The sequence below is a fragment of the Silene latifolia genome, chromosome Y (genome assembly GCF_048544455.1).
Source record: "Silene latifolia isolate original U9 population chromosome Y, ASM4854445v1, whole genome shotgun sequence".
Classification (NCBI taxonomy): domain Eukaryota; kingdom Viridiplantae; phylum Streptophyta; class Magnoliopsida; order Caryophyllales; family Caryophyllaceae; genus Silene; species Silene latifolia.
In genome coordinates this window covers 483,086,112-483,105,709 of record NC_133538.1, presented here as the reverse complement: position 1 = coordinate 483,105,709, position 19,598 = coordinate 483,086,112, and the positions used below count along the sequence as shown (strand labels likewise).

Here is a 19,598-nt window from a genome sequence, read left to right as displayed (position 1 = left end):
AATCAGTCGCCAATTTGGCGACTGAAATTCAGTCGCCAAATCCCTTTTCAGTCGCCAAAGTCACTGTATGTTTTGGTGGTTTTTTTCGTTTTCATTGCTAGCCAAATATTTACAACCTGCATACAAACCGATGTTCCACAACGCCATACATCCCAAATTTCAACACACACAACACCATACATTTCAACCCAACACCTCCCATTTTCTCAAACTTCATTTCATATATTGAAAATGAAAGTTTTACAAGCTAAGCTATTCTAATGTTCAAGTCTAAATTTCAAGTTTTACAAGCTTACATGCTAAAATCATCTTACTTGGAAGCCAACACAGGCTCCACTCCCCCCTTGTGGACCATGCAGATCATTTGGATCGTAGTTGGGTCTAGGTCCGGGGTTACAACCTTGCCACCAATTCAAAAAAATTTCCATTATTTCCTTCATTTGGCGGAATTCTTCATCACGTTTGGCTTCACGTTCATCACGCTCTCTTACTTGAGCTTGAAGTTGACTAATAATTCCCGGTTGATACGTGTTCACTACTACACATACCTTGCATTGGTGACGCTTTTTCAGGCCTTTTTCGACGCTTTAAAGCGTCAATTTTGTTTTTATCGACGCTTTATAAAAGCGTCAAATTTTGGGCCGTCACTATTTTTTGACGCTTTTTTTAGTCAATAATTATGACATTTTTTAGCGTCTTCATGGCCTATTGACGCTTTTAATTGTCAACAAAATTGACGCTTTTAAGCGTCTTTGGTGGCTATTGACGCTTTTAATTGTCAATAAATGTGACGCTTTTAAACGTCTTCATGGACTATTGACGCTTTTAATTGTCAACAAAATTGACGCTTTTAAGCGTCTTTGGTGGCTATTGACGCTTTTAATTGTCAATAAATGTGACGCTTTTAAGCGTCTTGTGCGACTATTGATGGTTTTATGTGTCAGTCGATGAGACGGAATTAGGCGTCAACTATTAATATATTGACGCTTCTTATTGTCAGAGTATAATTTCGGCTTTTAGATTTTTAAGAATTTGATTTCCTGATAAAATCGTAGAGAATAAATAGACATATAATGTAGTAGTACTACACTACCACTAGCTATTACTAAATCATAAACCAACATAATGCAATTTATATATATAATGAAGTAGTACCCACGTACTTTTATAAATAATCACACGTCTGATACAAATATCGTCTCCGTCACAAATACTAGCATTGACAATTTACCTAATATAAACTAGTACTTTATAGTACGACAAAATCAAAAATAGCAATAAGGATCTGGATGAAAGTAAAATCCAACATAAAATTGTCAAAAAGTCGTAAATAATGCTATGAAACTAGCTAGACAAGGACACCTAGTAGTTTGAACGTCGTAGGGGCTTCAATGATGTAGGCGCAATGTTAAAGGGGCTTCAATCAACATATGAAGGCGCATCTTGACCATCTGACGAATCTGAAACCTACAACGGGCATACAAAATATATTTTATATGAATATATTTGATTAGTACACACTGAAGGCAGAAATAACATAAAGCAATAATTTACATGAATATATTTGATTAGCTCCAAAATTTTACCTTCACATGGAAATCAAAATTCCAGCAGAAAAAGAACCTAACTCTGATGGAAGCAACACCAAATGTTTATGGATTTTGGGCTTATGATGCTACTACTGCTCTAGTTAGAGCTGTCGAATGAGTTGGTAATATTAATTTCACCTATCGGAAAGCTGACATGGAAGCTAACTTATCTACTGATATTGCTACAATGGTAGTCTCACAGGTTGGCCCCCTAAGTTGGTGAAAAAACTGTTACACTTGAGATTTAAAGGTTTGAGTTGTAATTTCTCTTTTCGATGGGGAGATTCAAGGCTTGACTTTTCAGTTCATAAAACATTAAGAATTGTGGGAAGCATGTAATCGGGTATTGGACACCATCCAGCGGACTAGTTAAGACATCTGACAGTGGAAAACATGCTACTTCAGTTGTTAGCCTTCCCACCATTAGATGGCCTAGTGATTCAACATCGATTCCTAGAGGTTGGGTGAGTTCAGCAAACGGATAGAATAGCTAATATTGCAAGTACCAACTCCTTAAAGAGAGCCAATGAAACAATACTTGTAGTTACTAACGGAAATGAACTACTCTGTTTATGCTAGTCAGTAATTTACCTTTGTTCAAATTTGATCCATATCATATCTTCGACCTACATCAAAGACCAACAAAAAATGGGAACAAATTAAATGTTACAATAGGACACAAAAACTGGAATATTAATGAACATGTATACTAGTCATCGCTAATATTACAAGTACCAACCGCCTAAAGAGAGCCAATGAAACAATACTTGTAGTTACTAAGGGAATTGAACTACTTTGTTTATGCTAGTCATTAATTTACCTTTGTTCAAAATTTCTCACAAAATTGGTAAAGGTAAACAATTGACTAAGAAAGAGAGAGTATAAACTAACCATAAACTATACACAACCTTCATACTTGCAATAGTATCGGTTCCCCTATCTTGATTCTAGCCAAACCATTTGCCTATCATAAGTTCAGTGGCAAAAACAAAGATCAGCTTGTACCCTAGTTCGATAAAAACTCGAATCCTACACAAAAAAAGAAGTCCATTCTACTGACAAGTTCAATTGAGATTTCTTCATTACAGGTACTGAACAAATCATCAACATTACTACTGACAAGTTCAATTGAGATTTTAAGTTCAAATTACCGATTATTTTCCCCTAGCTTATCTTGTTCCAATAGTAAACATTGTTCCGCCAGTGTCCCGTTACTACTAATAAATTCAATTTAGAGCATCAAAGCCAAGCAAATCTCGTTAAATACACAAGCAGGGTCAACTACATTGATTAAGAAAGACAAATAAGAAGACCTATATTAATTTATACCCAATTGAGTATACAAAAGAACAAACCATGGAACCTTAAATTTTACTCCCTCAGTCGGTCATTTGTTTACCTTTTTTTTTCTTTGTGGCGGGTATTTTAGTTGAAGGTAAACAAATGATTTGAGACGAAGGGATGGAGTAGTATTGTACCTGAAAGAAGTTGTCAATTGGTCGCGGGTAGTCAGTTGGCCGCTAACTTGTGTTGTGGTTTTATTTTGGAGGGAAGGCTGCTAAACCTGGGTTCGAATACGTATCTCCCACTCTTGGACATAGGAAATCTACATCCACATCAAGGTTGAGATGTGTATTTAAATGTGGGAGATCTACAAGATATACATACGTAGACACGGCTCATTTTTACCTTGAACACAAAAAGTTGAACGATTGACATTTACTTTATGCTTGTCTCAAGTTCAAGGCATCTCATTCCATCTTACAATAACATAAAACAACAGATTTGTTCGATAATCATTACCCTCCCGAGTCCCGACCAGTCGTCGATGTTCCAAAAGGGTTCAACATGTAGATGAAAATGTAAGAATTGCTGCTATACAATCTACTTCCCCAGTTCTTCATAATTAAAATGTAACATTCAGAAATGCAATAAACCGACTACAACCGTCATTGTTAAAACAATAGTATCTCGAAAATCAATGCAAATGATCCATGACTAAGCAAAGATTAATATTCATCAACATCACAACATTTATTTTCTCTCGATATCAAAGATTAATATTTATCAACATCCATGATCAAGCAAAAAACTAACTCGAATCTGTCTAGAATACTGTCTAGAATATGTCCTTCATAGGTGATAGGTCTAATGACATTGGACACTTCAATATCATCAATAACTCAAAATGTATCCAAAGGGTGTTAAACTGTTTATGTTTCACCGTTATGGCCAAGCAGAAGCTTGACTAGAGTCGAGTATCATTTGAGTCGAACAGGGGTCACATGCAGGACCTGAATTAAATTAATGTTGTTCCAAATTTTTCCTTTAATAACAAATAAACAATTCACAATTATAACTATAGACGATCTGTTCTAACAATATTTGCTATCAAAACAAAAACAATAAAAAAAACTATACACAAAGACACAAATCATGGATTAATTAATCTACACTTTGCTATCAAAGAATTTCAACAATCGTTTGCATAAACAATTAAAAGAAATCATATTAGCCCAAAATAAAAAAAAAAACATAACTTTGTGACTTATGAGTAATAACTTACGAATTATTGAAATTATCAAGCAATACTTAATCATGTTGCTGATGATCGAAATTATCAACCACACCCACAATTCGATTAAATCAATTAAAATTTACAATAACTTCCGAGTAGATGAAAAAGAGTGAAGAGTAGAACCGTACCTATGATAGGTAATAGGCAGATTGTATCTTTGTGAGTTGAAGAATTAGAATTGATTGGCGATTAAGCGATTTTTTTAATTGCCCTTGATCTGATGATTAATTAATCTAGACTTACGACCAACTATGAATGCAATTAGCAACCACCCAAGCATTCTCTTTTCGATGCGTTCTGGTGATAGAAAGAACATACACAATATTGGGTACCCGAGGTTACAGTTCATGAAGAACACAAGGAGATAGAGCGGTTAGAAAAGAAATACTCGAACAAATTTCTACATGTATTACCCTTAATAGGTATCCATCCATGTTTGTACCACAACAAGATCTAGTGACTATAATATTACTCAAGAACATACCTAACGCCATATTGTAAGACACATTTTATTTTTACCTTTTGAACCGAGTTTCGAGGTGGAGCAGTTCTTAGTATTCACTAATACCTTTCTCTTGTATTCGTATGTGCAGAAATATCTTCAGGGAAACCCTTTGTGGCTCCAATATGTGAAAACCCCATTAGCAACCATGGGGTATGAGGCGAACTATGATGTCTTTGTGAAAGCTCATGGAGGTGGGCTCTCTGGTCAAGCCCAAGCAATTTGTTTTTAAAGCCAAATACGTTCTCAAAGTCGACTCGTTACTTAACACTAGAAACTTAGAGTTTTATCCGGATCGGCAGTAACTACTCTCTGAAACAAACCTACCTCCTCTCACTGTTTGTATCTATAGTCATCTAGAAATTTTGCAGCTAATCGTACTCCCTATAGGCCATAGCAATAGAATCAGTATGCAAAGAAATCAAGAAAACAGTGTTAGGTTACATGAGTCATTAATCTTCAAAATTATACTTAGTACTTATACTAATTCATTACTTTTCACAGCCATGCTTCCTGAATCATTACTCAAGTATTAACTATCCTTGGTAAATAATGGATGCTCTTTCTATTTTATTTTTCGTCTACCTCGGTGAAATAATCTTTTAATTCAATCTATTTCAATTCATGCAATTCGTCTATTCACTCCTTCAAACTATATGGCAAGTTATATGGCAACTCAGATAACTTATAAGTGCAAATTTGTCACACCACTAACTAGATGCACAAGTAGCACAAATAAATGGCCTACCGTCCCTAGAGCGCAAAAAAGTAACTCGCATCTTCACAAATTCGCCTATCTAGTAATTCTCCTATTTAGTCTTAAGTAGATAGCTGGTAGTAAAAGTGAAATGAAAATATACACCTAACTGATAATCAATGCTACCAAAGTACCAGTTACAAAAGCATCATTTAGCAACAAAATCAGCAATTAGAAACCAACAACAAAAGCGAGCCTACACTACTACGAATTTGAGGTTTCAACACAAGTAAAATACCTTATGAAATAGAAACACATTATAACTGGGTTGCAGACCTATCAACCAGGCCGAATCACGGATCAGGTCACGAAGAGGGTAATTCCCAAATCCGATTGATTAATTATAAATCGAATAACAAAATAAAACAATTGATTGATTAGGGAAAATAGATACAATCAAAACAAAAACGTGAATTGAAGAATTAGAATTGACTGCACAATTTCATAAATCATTGATTAATACACTAACAAATTGCAGAAGAATACATACAATCAAAACAAAAACAATTTAGAAAATAGAGAAGTAGAACCGTACCTTTAATGTGTGATAGGCAGATTGTAACTTTGTGAATTGAACAATTAGAATTGATTGGAAGATTAAGTCGTCCTTGATGATGATCAAAGAAGATTTTTCCAGTTTAGGGGGTTAGGGTTTTTTCTTTAAGGAAAATGACAAAATGAAATGTATTCTATGTATGGGTTATTAGCGGGGTTTTAGGTGAAATTTAGAAAAATGCGTCTTCCAAAATATTTTTAGGCGGTTTTCCAAAATATTAAATTGGAGGGTTAATTTTGAGGTCGACGCTCTATAAAAGCGTCAATGCAAAAGCGTCATCAACGTAAGGGATTTGTAGTAGTGGTTGCTGGGAATTGTTGAAGTCGATCTCCTACGCGATTTCTCATAGAAAGCCGATGTTGAACTTCCGGTACCATACACGTGCCCTTTCTTGAAGCCATTCACCAACTCATACCATATGTCATTATCTGGTTTTTCTAGATTGGCGGCTTTTTCTTGTTCAAATTCTTCCTACAATATTAAACAAATGGTTGTAAGTTAATATGGTAACCACCTTATATACGACATTTTAAAAGAGAATAAATTAACAAAAATTAAGTGTTAGGGAAAACTTACATATAATTGCTTGTCTTTTGGATTAGTCCAACTTCTAACCTCTTTGTAGTCAACCCTGGAATGCGTGTCCAGAAACAGTTTCGGTACCGTCGCAATCGGCTTTGACTTCTTCTTTCCTTTGTGAATGAAAAAAAAAACATACATGTTAGAAAATCAACAAAAAATCTAACATAAAATAAACATGTTGCATTGAAAACCAAAAAAAGTGTGAAATAATAGACAAACTTACACCCAATACACGATCCCAGAACGATCGTGAACCCGCGAAATGAGTAGGCTCGTTCACGGCATCTTCCTTTCCTCCTTTTTTGTTGAGGGATGCTTGCTTAGACTTCTTCTGAAAAGCTTCACTTTTGGTATGCTTTATTAAGCCTTCATACTTGTCACCTGCAATTACACATATGAAATCATAACTAATAAGTTACTGATATTATTTATAATATAAGAGAGTATATGCTAATTAATACAAATAAGAAAACAAGTTAATTAAATACCTTTCATGTGCTCTGGTTCCTTCGGGCGCCTGATCGTCTTCCAGATCAAGTCCCGATATCGTCGATTACCGACGTCATTGTACCTATTACGGACATTCTGTTCTTGAGACGGTGACCAAGCAAATGATAGCTACAAAAAAAAAAGCGACAAAATTTCATATTAGTATAAAATAAAAGTATAACCTAGGTTCTTAAAAAATTTATCAAAATTAATTATTTGGTTTCTAAAACAAAGAATTACGGAAAATATATACCCGAAAGTTATTCAACCACGTCTCTTTTTGTTGATTAGAAGCTTGTGTCCACGATGTAGGAATTGGACCCACGAAATTAGTCTTCGTGCTTTTCGTGACACCTCGTACCACGCAATCGTCCATAAACCTGCATTTATTTTGAACATGTAAAATTAGAAACAATTATTATTTTTTTTAAAAAAAAAAAGAAATAAAAATAGTAGACTAATAAAGAATAAAACTTACCATAATCCCGCCGGCTCAAGAATCATCCGAAGTGTACCGTATCGGCACCCGTTACCGTCACCGTCTGTCTGCATTGGATCCTCCTACACAAACTCCTCCTCCTCCTCCGCACGCGTACTCTGTCCAGAACCTGAGCCGCCTCCACGCTTCCTACCTCGACCTGCTCCAGCCATCTGCAGTAATACAAATAAAAATTAACACAAATAATGATAAATGAAAATTATACAAACTTCTAAATTTTAATAATTTACTCTTAATATAAAATTATAACAATTTAATCATCTTCATCTCCAAACCCCTCGTCCTTATCCTCATCCTCATCCTCATCCTCATCACCGTCATCATCATCGTCATAATCATCTTCATCTCCAAACCCCTCGTCCTTCCTCCTTTTCTCCTCCTCCCTTCTCCTCCTCACCTTCTCTTCCCCCCTCCTCTCCTTCTCTTCTTCCCTTCTCTCCTCCTCCTCCGCCTCATCCTCCTCCGGCAGTCTCTCTTCCACATCATAATATTCTTCCTCTTCCATGTCTTCACCATCTTTATTCTCATGCTCATAGTTGATTTCATCGAGTGGAGACAAAAGCGTTTCATTTGAAACGTTTTCTTCTTGGAAAAAAGTTGTATCAACTTGTGACCGTGCCTTTGTCTTAAAGATTGCACACCACGTATTTTGATTTCTATCATTTGTTGTGCTTGGATAAGTAGCAAAATACACTTGATGAGCCTGATGTGCAAGTATAAATGGACCATACTTAGAGTATGTTCTAGTAAGATTCACTTCTACAAGCTTGTATTGTTCATGTACTCTCATTCCAGCCACAGAATTATCCTTCCAGTCAACCTTGAATAAGACAGTTTTATAAGCTCGGTCACGTCCATTATAACTAATTTCAAAGATATCTTCAACTATACCATAGTATTCGTTGTCATCAAGAGAAGAAATAGTAACCCCCAATTACACCTAGCCTTACCTTTACCGTGGTTGAATGTTTGAAAATTAAACCCATTAACCGAGTATCGATTCCACGTTCTTACCATTTTTGAAGGACCAAAAGCCAAACTTCTTATCAAATCATCTTGAATATTCAACTCAATTACATGTTTCTGAAACCATGATGGAAAATGGTCCTCATGTTTGTCCCAAACATCATCCGTATTTATATTAGGATTCCTCTGAATGAAATCATTAACAAACTGTGTTTCGTATGACTCCAAGAGGTCACAATTAGATAGCACGTAAAGGTGGGCACGATTATACTCCTTTTCAACCAAATATCTTGTTTGCCCCTTTGATGAACACCCTTCATCATCTTGAGTTTGAAAAAATTCGGATAAACTTCCGTCTATTTCATCCGGTTTCTCAACATTCAAGTTTTTTGCTTTGGTTTCTATATGTTTTTGAAAGTAAAGAGAACAAAAGTTTGCAATCTCTTCCGTTAAAGAAGCATTGCATATAGAACCTTCCACCCTAGCTTTATTACCAATTTTGTTTCTTCAAATGATTAAGAAACCTCTAAAAGTTAATGATGAGTTTTATTAATAATAAAGTTAACATATAATAAATAGATTAGTTATTATTATTTATTTTAATTTAAAAGTAGCTAGATTATCTTAATTACCTTTCAAATGGATACATCCACCTATATTGGACGGGTCCCCCACCTTTGGCTTCATATGGCAAATGAACCGGTAGATGCTCCATGGAGTTAAAAAATGCAGGAGGAAAGATCATTTCAAGCTTACACAATATCGTATTTGCTCTTCCGCATTTAATCATGTCATCAACACATATTGAAGAGGCACATAAATCTCGGAAGAATTGACTAATCTCAATAACTGCATTCCAAACGTTTGTCGGCACGAGGTGTTTCAAAACAACGGGTAATAATCGCTCCATGAATACATGACAATCATTACTTTTCAAGCCTTGCAACTTCAGCTTCTTAAGATCAACACATCGACTAAAATCTGATGCATACCCATCAGAAAACTTCAAATTTTGTAACCACTCACACAATACCTTTCTCTTAGCTTTGTCGAGAGTGAAAATGGATGTTGGCTTAGACCCGTCGTCGCGAATGTGTAATTTGGGACGATGACAAAATTTCTGCAAATCTTTTCTAGAAGCAATGCTATCACATTTTTCACCTTCTACATCCATGATCATGTCAATTAGTTGCTCAAAGAAATTCTTTTCTATGTGCATTACATCCAAATTATGTCTTATCAACATTGTCTTACAATAAGGAAGGTCCCAAAGAATGGATCTTTTAAACCAACCGTTTTTCTGGTTTTACAATTCTTTAAATTCTTCCTCGGTACCATCAATAGGGGATGGTAAATCACATACCGTCTTCCATATCACATCCCCAGGCACTCGTTTTGGAGGGGCATCAAGCACCTCCTTACCTTTTGTGAAAGTTTTCTTGTTCTTCCTATGTGGATTTCCCTCTCGTAAGAAGCATCTATGACAATCAAACCAGCTTATTTTCTTGCTATTGGGAAGCCAAAATGCTTTACTTTCCTCCATGCAACAAGGACATGCTTTTTGTCCTTGTGTAGACCACCCAGATAGCATACTATAGGCTGGAAAATCATTTATTGTCCACAAAAAGGAAGCTTTAAGTTGAGAATTTTGTTTTTGAGACACATCATAAGTTTCCACTCCAACTTCCCACAAATATTTCAACTCCTCCACCAATGGTTGTAATTAAACATCCAAATTACGTTTCGGGCATTTTGGTCCGGGAACAATAAGTGACAAGAAGATAATTGGTCTTTTCATACATAACCAAGGTGGTAAATTTTATGGTGTGACCATAACGGGCCAACAAGAATACTTCCTCCCAAAATTACCGAAAGGATCAAATCCATCCGTACACAAGCCAAGTCATACATTACGGGGTTCCTTGGCAAAATCAGGATACATCTGATCAAATCGTTTCCATTCTTCCCCATCACTAGGATGACTCATCTTCCCCGGAGCACGTGGGTTTTCTTTGTGTCATCTCATTTGTTTGGCAATGTTTTTGGTGGCATAGATTCTTTGAAGTCTTGGTGCGAGAGGAAAGTAAAACAATTGGTTACATGCTACTGGTTTCTTACTCTTTTTGGCCCTCTTACTACCGTTGCATTTTTTCAACACCAAAACTGTATCTCCTTCACTTGTTGGTCGGAGTGAATCTTTTCGGTAACTTGTCGTTAGGAGCACCTAGACCAAAACACAATTTATAGCTTCACAAACAACTCTACAATTAGTAAATAGGCAAATAAAGGTCTATCCCAAGGGGCGGGAATTGAGATGAGATTTCTATTGCTACTAGTGGTGTCTTAGGGGTGTCACAATTTGGGTTGATGTAGAAGGTCACTAAACTAAATAGCAATGAAAGTAAACAAGCAAGATGAATAAAAAGGGTTGTAAACAATTGATAAAAAGTACTAGGGTATCATGGGGTCATAGGAGATTCATGGGAATTGATCATACAAACATGTTCTCAAATTATAAGCAAGAAATTATTGTTGTGATGGATTGAGTTGGGTTATATCTTACAATCCTAGGAAAGTTTGGGTCCCGGAGCCGAATCGATTAGATTGCACAACACCTACAAGTCGACTTAGTCTTCCCTACTCAACAACATGCATGGTCTAATAAGACTCGAGTCGGTTTATGTCTTATAAGTCTCATTGAAAAGATAGGTGATGGGTAAAAAATGCAAGGATTCATAGGCTCGCATTTCATCAAACATAACATGTGCATGAGTTGAGATCAAAACAAGCAAGCAAATAAACCATGAAAGCATATTAATTTAAGCATGAGTCATTCCCCATGTAGTTTTCCCCTAATTACCCATTAACCCTAGCTAGGTGACTACTCACTCATTATCATGTTGATCATGCTAGCAAGGTTGTCAATCATACCAACAAAGTGAAACATAATGAATAAATGAAAGTAATTAACAATAATTAAAAAGGGATCAAGAGAATTATATCTACTAATGATTCCAATAAAAAAGCAAGAATAAAAGAAGTACTTGATGCTTGATTGAGAGGTTGTCAATCTCCCAATAATAACCCAAATAATCTTCAATTACCCAAAATAAAGGATGAACAAAAGAGATATTAAGGGAATAAAACTTGTATTAAAACTTGATTAATTGTTGATTACAAAATTAAAGAGAGATTAGATTGATATTAACTACCCTAGAGATTGCTAAGAAGAACATGCTCTTCTAATTAGACTAATGGGGTATTTATAGTGGGGATTAGGTGTAGGAATTAGGTTAACTAAGGGCTTAAATGACGATTAAGTCCCTACTTAAGGAAACGCCGGTATTTTTGGAAGCATGGGCATCTTTCTTTGAATCTTGAAGAAGACGAAGTTATGCTGCCTTGGAATCCGTGCGTCTTAGGCACGGGACGGCCGGATTCGAGGGTCTCTGCCCGGGCGTCTTGGGGAGAAAACGGGCGTCTTCTGGGGTTGCTGCCCGGGCGTCTTGGAGTGAAGACGCACGTATTATAAAGGTGGAGGACGGGCGTCTTCAGGACAATCCGCACGGATTGCTGGACAGTCACATTTCTTCTTCTTTTCTTCCCTTTTCTTCATAAAATCCTTGGGGATTTCCTCGGGGATGCAAGGATCTTTTCTCATCATTGCCCATCTACTATAGTATGTACAAAGGCTTCTAATCTTGTCTCTCCTTGATGCTTGGTCATTGAATTTAATCAATTTAGTTTCGTTTTGCCATGAAGATGCACGGTTTGCACTCCTTTCCTACCAAGGACACAAAACCTCAAAGAATATGCAAAACAAAGAACTAAAGACAATAAATGACCCAAATATGCACTGAAAAACATGGGAACAAGGCTAATTCGGTGACTAAATATGCTCTAATTATGGTCACATGAAATATCCCCAAACTGAACCTTTGCTCGTCCCGAGTAAAGAGGTGACAAAGACTAGGACCATTATTTAAACTAACCTAATAACATAGCCGATATGAGACAATTAGCGGGTCTCACTCCGCCCCTTCAACTCACAACAAGACAACCATGAGGTAGGATGCCTTTTTGCAAGGCAAGGTGGGTATTGCCAAAATGGCGACACATCCAATCATTAAGCATACAAAATCAAGTAATGGATGCATCTACAAAAGAATAGCCACTTTCATCATCTAAGTGGCGGAAATTATCTACAAGGGAAGCAATTCAAGGGTACACACTCCTTCATAGATGCAATTTCTTCAAACTACTAAGCCTAGAAGGATACCAATAAATCACCTCCAAGTTGTGTCAAGCTAGGGTACCTTTGTCCTCAATCGTTAAATGCTTTTGTCAAGAGTAGACTCCCTATGGTGTTAGAAACACTGGAGGATCACAGAATTCCCCCTCTTGCCTAGACAAGAAGAAGGGTCGTCCCCTCTCTACCATGCACAAAAATGGATATGGTGGATAAAGGGATCAATAGATATTTGAGTTTCACTTTGGGAGTTGGCTTTCATTTTTGTCTTTCCCCCCAATTTCATGTGGCATATAACATTTGAGAACACTATCTTGCCATTTCTTTTTTATTTTTGGCATTTCAACTCTTGACAACTTTCTTTGCATTTCTTTTGAACATTTTCAAAGTCGCCCCATATATAGTGAGGGTGGCTTATATTTGAAGCTTTAGGAGTTCTATTTTTGCTCCCCTTTTCATTTGATGCATTTTTTGGCAAACTTTCTTTCACTTTTTATTTCATTGAACTCAAATTGATTTCTTTTTGTGCCCATTCCCTTTGATGACCAAAAATATGGTAGAACATGGATGATGGATGGATGGATGCATGGTTTCAAGGGTCACCTTGGAATTAACGGTAGCCAAGGAGTTATCACATCACAAGGTACTCTTGACTAGGCCTTAAACCATGGGTCAATGGATACTAGCATGACACATCCTAGGGTGTTTTACGAGTATTCTAACAAGCGAAGTCTTAAGAAGAAAAAGCATCTACTAGGGCATATATACACTAGTCAAGCTTCCCAAGTAGACGGTTTCGCAAAAGTTTCTAACATGAAAACTACATGCCATGATGCAACTAACATATAAACATCCTAATGCAAATGATTCTACCAACTAATATGACATATAAACTAAATGCAAGTCGTAAGTTCACATTGTTATACCGCATCAATCAAAATAATGCCACATAGTCATTAACATAAAGAGGAAAAAGGAGATTGGAAACATCATACCATGCGGTCTTCAATTTCCTCATGTCTCGGATGTGGCGTAGTCGATCAATGTGAACAAGGGTAAAACAAACACAATATATAAAATAATATATACACGACTACACTACAAAGGAAATGAACATGTTTTTGGTTTTTCTATTTTTCAAATTTTTATGGTTTTTTTGAAATTTTCAATTTTTTTGGATTTTTGAATAAAAGTTAAGTTAGAATTCCGCATCCCCACACTAATATGGGCATTGTCCTCAATGGCCAAAATGATGGGAAATCATGCAAGGATGATGCATGAATTCTACACTAAATGCAAGCTACACTAATCAATACTACATGATGCTTGGGTTTTGTTTATGAAGGAGAGGATAATTTAGATTACCTCCCGTTGTGTATGTATGTACTTCCCCAAACCAAGTTAGACATTATTTCTAATCTCCTAAGGTTGGGTATAGTTCATGCACACACGATGCAATTCATGAAACTAAATTTGTCATTTTGGATTTTCAAAAGGGGGAACAATGAAATAAGAACACCTCAATGGGGCCGAGGTGTTAGTCATCTATGTTTCTAGGACTTCTCCAATCATGATCAAGATAAATAAATATAACAAAGAGAGAAATAGACAAACCTCAAGAGGGTAGGAGCCTCCAAAGCTTGCTAATCTTCCATTATATCATCACTATCATCATCTTCCTCAATAGAAGTGGACTCATCAACACTTCCCTCTACACTTTCTTGTTTCCTTTGTTCATCATCCTCTTCTTCTTCTTCACTAGCCTCTTCATCAATGCTATCATCAACCGCATCACCGACAACCTCATCGTCACCCGGAATCTCACCCCTAGATGCACTCGGAAAGAAGACTTCCCTATCCGCCCAACTAGGCAAAGGACATGAAGGATCAAGGAGTCCTTGCCTAGCTAAATTAAGGAGGGGTGGATATTGGGCTAAGTAAGCATCTTCCCGATCCTTAAAAGCTTGCTTGTGCATCTCTTGCATAAGAAGAGTCATATAATCTTTGCTTGCTTTAACACCTTCGGGTTTCAACTCTTGGTACTTGAAAGGATAGGGTGGTGTGACAATGGAAGAGGAGTACATTTCAATTTCATCCCTTTTTCGTCGGATAATGTATTCGACCTCTTTTGAGAGGGGAAGGAGATAGTTGGTCCGATGGACACTTAAATGACAAATATTCGAAGGCAAAGTAAAAGATCTAGCCTCACTAGTGAGCCATCCATACTTGGTGTCAAGAGGGTTATGAGAGACCCACTTGTATTTGTTTATCATAGTATCAATATCAATGAGATGACCACCCTTTTTTGCCACATACTTGTTATCCTTGTTGAAGTTCGGATCAAAGTATTTAGCCAAAAGAGTGACTAGACCTCCATTCACAATAACGGTAGTGCCTTACTTCCCACAATCATCATTTAGCCATCTATCCACCAAAAGCCTTAGAGAATTGAAAAGCTTGGTGAATTCTCTTCCAATGTTTAAGGCCGACTCAAGAAGAACAAAATCAAGCTTGGTAAAGTGGTTGGTGTCTTTTCTTGCAATGATGGTGTTCCCTATGACCTTGTGCCACACTCTAATGCCCGGATGGTGGACTAATAGAGCGCGACTAGCATGATAGTTCTCAAATTTCCTTCCGGAAATCGCCTCCCAAAGAGGAGCGGGGTCATACTTGCCAACATTCTTGAAATAACTAGGTGAATCACTAAAACCCAAAGCTTTACTCATTTCCTCAAAGAAGATGCGCCTACTAACATTAGCTAGGCGGAACTCGATGCTTTCCATAGTCTCTACCTTTGTAACTTTCAAAGAACTCAAGAATTCTAAGGTAAGGGAGGGGTATGTCAATTCTTTTGTTGTAAACAATTTTTCCAACCCCATGGCTTTAAAGAAGGCTTTGGTTTGCTCAAGGACACCCAACTTATCTAAGGCATCTTCACAAATAAACTGGGTGGATAGAAAGGATTTTCTAGCAAACTGGGCAAAAGTTTCCCTATGGGATTTGGAAATGAAAATTACCTCCGGATAGTTCGAAAGTTGAGCAATTTCCGGAGTAGTAGATGTTGTTGCTTCCAAGGGAGGTTGTTCTTGTTGCACTTCCAAGTTTGAGCTAGCTACCACCATAGCCAATGAGGCTTTCTTTGCTTGAAGACTCTTTTGCCTTGTTGAGAGTGCCTTTGCCTTTGGTGCCTTTGTTGCTCCTTTTGTCCTTTGCTTTTATAAATTAAAAAATCGACACAAAGGTTGAAGATTTTGGTGATGGTTTGATTTTTGTTGAAAGAGGAGTGATTAATTTTTGTTGAAAGGATGTTTTGATTTGATTTTGATGAATGTGGTTGAGGAAATCTTGTTTTTGTGATGGAGAGGATGAGGGTTTTGAGTTTTGGGGGTTATGTGTAGTGTTTTGAATGAAGGAATGAAGAAATGAATAGAGACCCAAAAATTTTGAAATGCAGGGGGAAGACGGGCGGCTTTCCTTCGGGACGCCCGAATTCTGTCTGTTCTGGGCTTCAGAATTCTCACTTAAAGACGGGCGTCTTTGAGCAAAGACGCTCGGATTGTTCAGCTACGGGACGGGCGTCTTTCAGTGAAGACGGGCGGATTCCTTTCCAGGGAATTTTCTTATTTTCTCAGCCAAAAAGACGGACGTCTTTTCTTGCAGGACGGGCGTCTTTTTGAGGACGGGCGGATTATTTTGTAGGACACTCGGATTTGCTAACTGTCTCAAAATCTTAAAAGTTCAGCTTAGAGGACGGGAGTTTTGTGACAAATATGCCCGGGTTGTCTGAAGACGGGCGGATTCTGCCCCTTTTACCCGGATTCAGTTCCATTCGTGTACTTGCATATCCCTTGTCATTTTTCATTCTTCAAAATCTCGTGTTCTTCATTGTGGAGGCACTACTAAGGCATGGATAGCCTACGCAATTGCTATCCCCACACAAAGCTAAAGCACTACACATCAATTGAAATCATTAGTCCTTCACTCACTTCTCTCAAACATGATAATTATCTTGATCAAGGCATAAAAATCCCAAAATGACAAAAAATACAATATGAGAATTAAAATGCGAGTTATGAGTTAGAAATATTTACAAATGGTGGTTTAGGGAGGACTCCACCAAACTCTCATCCTTAGTGAGATGTCATGGGGGCATGTCCAAGGTGTTGTTGATGTTCCTCAACACCTTGAAGAAGTAATCAAAAGCTTGTTCATTGTCATGATAAAGATCTTCAATAGATCTTTGCCCTTGTTGTCGGTCTTGATCGATAGCATTACCAATATAGGGATTGAAAATCCCTTCAAACTCATCGTCCCAAAGACCACAAACTTCATCTACTTGATCACTAAAGATCTCTTGAGTTGATAGAGACAATTCTCCCATTTTCTTGTCTTGGCCAATGAGGCCATCTTCTTCATTGCTTGACTTTGGTGAGCTTTTCAAGCTCTCTTTGTTATAATTCACTTGCTCTTTGAATGGAGCATCTTCAATTTTCTTCTTCCATTGGAGTTCCGACTTCTTCCTATCATCCTTCCGGCTATAATGATCAATCATAAAACATGGTTCATGCAAACGGGGAGCTCTCATGGTCTTGTCAAGATTGAAAGTTATACTCTCATCTCCCACTTCTAGAGTGAGCTCTCCATGTTTTACATCAATCACCGCACCCGCGGTGTGTAAGAAAGGTCTTCCTAGAATGATTGGAATGTTGGAGTCTTCTTCCATATCAACAATGACAAAGTCCACTGGGACGAAAAATTTCCCAATTTGTATGGCAACATCTTCCCATATCCCTAATGGTGTCTTCGTCGATCTATCGGCCATTTGGAGTGTGATATTGGTGCATTTAAGCTCTCCTATCCCCAACCTTTTACTCACCGAGTACGACATAACACTCACACTAGCCCCTAGATCACATAAGGCTTTGTTGATCGTGGTGTCGCCAATAGTACACGGTATTGAGAAGCTTCCCGGATCCTTGAATTTTGGAGGTGAACTCCCTTGAAGTATTGCACTACTCACCTTAGTGAAGGCGATAGTCTCAAGCTTCCGGATCGACTTCTTCTTTGTGAGGATGTCTTTCATGTATTTAACATAGGCCGGCACGTGATTAATTAATTCCGTGAAAGGAATTGAGACTTCCAAATTCTTCACAATTTCCATAAATTTTCCTAGTTGGTCATCAAATTTGGGCTTGGCTTGACGACTTGGAAAAGGAAGTCTAATAACAATGGGCTCCTTCTCCTTGACCTTGTCTTCATTTTTCTTTGAAATTTCTTCTTTTGATGGTTCTCCATCCTTGGAGTTTTGCACAATTTCTTCCTTGTCACTAGCTTCCACAACATCATCCTCAACTTGCTTCTTCGGTGCTTCATACCTTGTACCACTTCTCAAGTGAATGGCACTAACCGTTTCATGTCTTGGGGGATTACTTTGAGGTGGTAATTACCCCTTTTGTCTTTGTGAGCTTGAAGATGCTAGTTGAGTCAATTGCGTTTCCAACATTTTGGTGTGAGCTAGGATGTTGTTGATGGTGGTTTCCTTTGCTTGACTATCTTTTTGCATTTGAGTGAAAAACTCTTGTTGATTATTTTGCATTTGAAGGACCGCTTTTTGAACATCAAAACCTTGGTCATTTTGTTGATTGTATGGAGAATGATTTTGGTAAACCTTGGTTTTGGTTGTAAAAGGGTCTTTGATTTTGGTTTCTCATGGGAGGTGGGGTGTATGTTGTTTGAGGGTTTTGAACATTTAGGCTTTTGCATGAGAGATTTGGATGGAATTTGGTGTTTTCATTGTAATAGTTGGAATAAGGGGTACCACTTTTGTATGCTTGGAAAGCATTCACTTGTTCATTTGTTCCCCTACATTCACTTGGGTCATGTCCCAAAGTTCCACAATTCTCACATATCCTACTTGGGATTGATGAAGATGCCGTCATGGCATTAACATGATGCTTTGGTGATTTTGAGGCTTCTTCAAGTCTAGCCATAGCCTTTTCAAACTTCAAATTGATGGCATCAATGTGAGCACTATGTTGAGCACCCAATTGAGTAACGGAGTCCACTTCATGCTTTCCTCCTCTAGTAGCCTTGCAAGGTCTACTATATTGTGAGTTATGGACCGCCATTTCCTCAATTTTGTTCCAAGTTTGATTGTCATCAACTTCGGTGAACATTCCATTTGATCCCATGTTGAGAATGTTCCTTGAATCTTCATATAGACCGTTCCAAAATTGTTGTACCAAGAACCACTCGCTAAGTCCATGGTGAGGACATGAGCGACAAATTCCTTTGAACCACTCCCAAGCTTCATACAAAGATTCTTCATCCCTTTGCTTAAAACCCGTAATTTGAGCTCTTAGCATGTTAGTCTTTTCCGGTAGATAGAACTTTTTGTAGAAAGCTAGAGCCAACTTTTTCCAAGAATCAATTCCGAGAGTAGTGTAGATACCCGTATCCGTCGATATTGGAATTTATAGAGAACCCGACAAACACCCGATGATGATAGGACACATGTATTCTTTAGTTGTCATTGTCATTATTTGGAGCTCGTTTTACGATGTAGAATGGGCGTCGTCGATGAAGTATTTTATTAATTTAAATAATATTTAAATTAATGTTTTTTTTAAGTGAATTCATTTTATTAATTTAAATGATATTTAAATTAATGTTTTTTTAGTGAGTTCATTTTATTATTTTAAATGATATTTAAATTATGGTTTTTTTGAGGTGAATTCAATTTATTTTATTTTATTTTGAATTTATTTTCCCAAGTTTATTTTATTGAAAATAAAATAAATAATTGATTTGACAAATCATTTTATGAATATA

The 19,598-nt window shown here is 37.1% G+C and overlaps 1 long non-coding RNA gene and 1 other non-coding gene across 5 annotated transcripts; one reads left to right on the top strand and one right to left on the bottom strand.

Moving 5' to 3' along the window:
* Positions 1-1,113: 1,113 nt before the first annotated feature.
* Positions 1,114-4,354, bottom strand: LOC141627300 (uncharacterized). 4 transcript variants are annotated; one of them, XR_012536864.1, is made up of 5 exons: positions 3,068-3,180; positions 2,741-2,870; positions 2,481-2,553; positions 2,181-2,215; positions 1,114-1,467 (listed from the first exon to the last, which is right to left on the bottom strand). It is a non-coding gene; the product is annotated as an uncharacterized LOC141627300 (long non-coding RNA). The 4 variants fall into 4 exon arrangements; XR_012536865.1 differs by lacking the exons at positions 2,741-2,870; positions 3,068-3,180 and adding an exon at positions 4,296-4,354; XR_012536863.1 differs by having other exon boundaries at positions 2,741-3,180.
* A 14,671-nt stretch (positions 4,355-19,025) lies between these two features.
* LOC141634727 (small nucleolar RNA R71) lies at positions 19,026-19,132 on the top strand. The gene has a single exon (XR_012539452.1). It is a non-coding gene; the product is annotated as a small nucleolar RNA R71 (small nucleolar RNA).
* Positions 19,133-19,598: the final 466 nt, after the last annotated feature.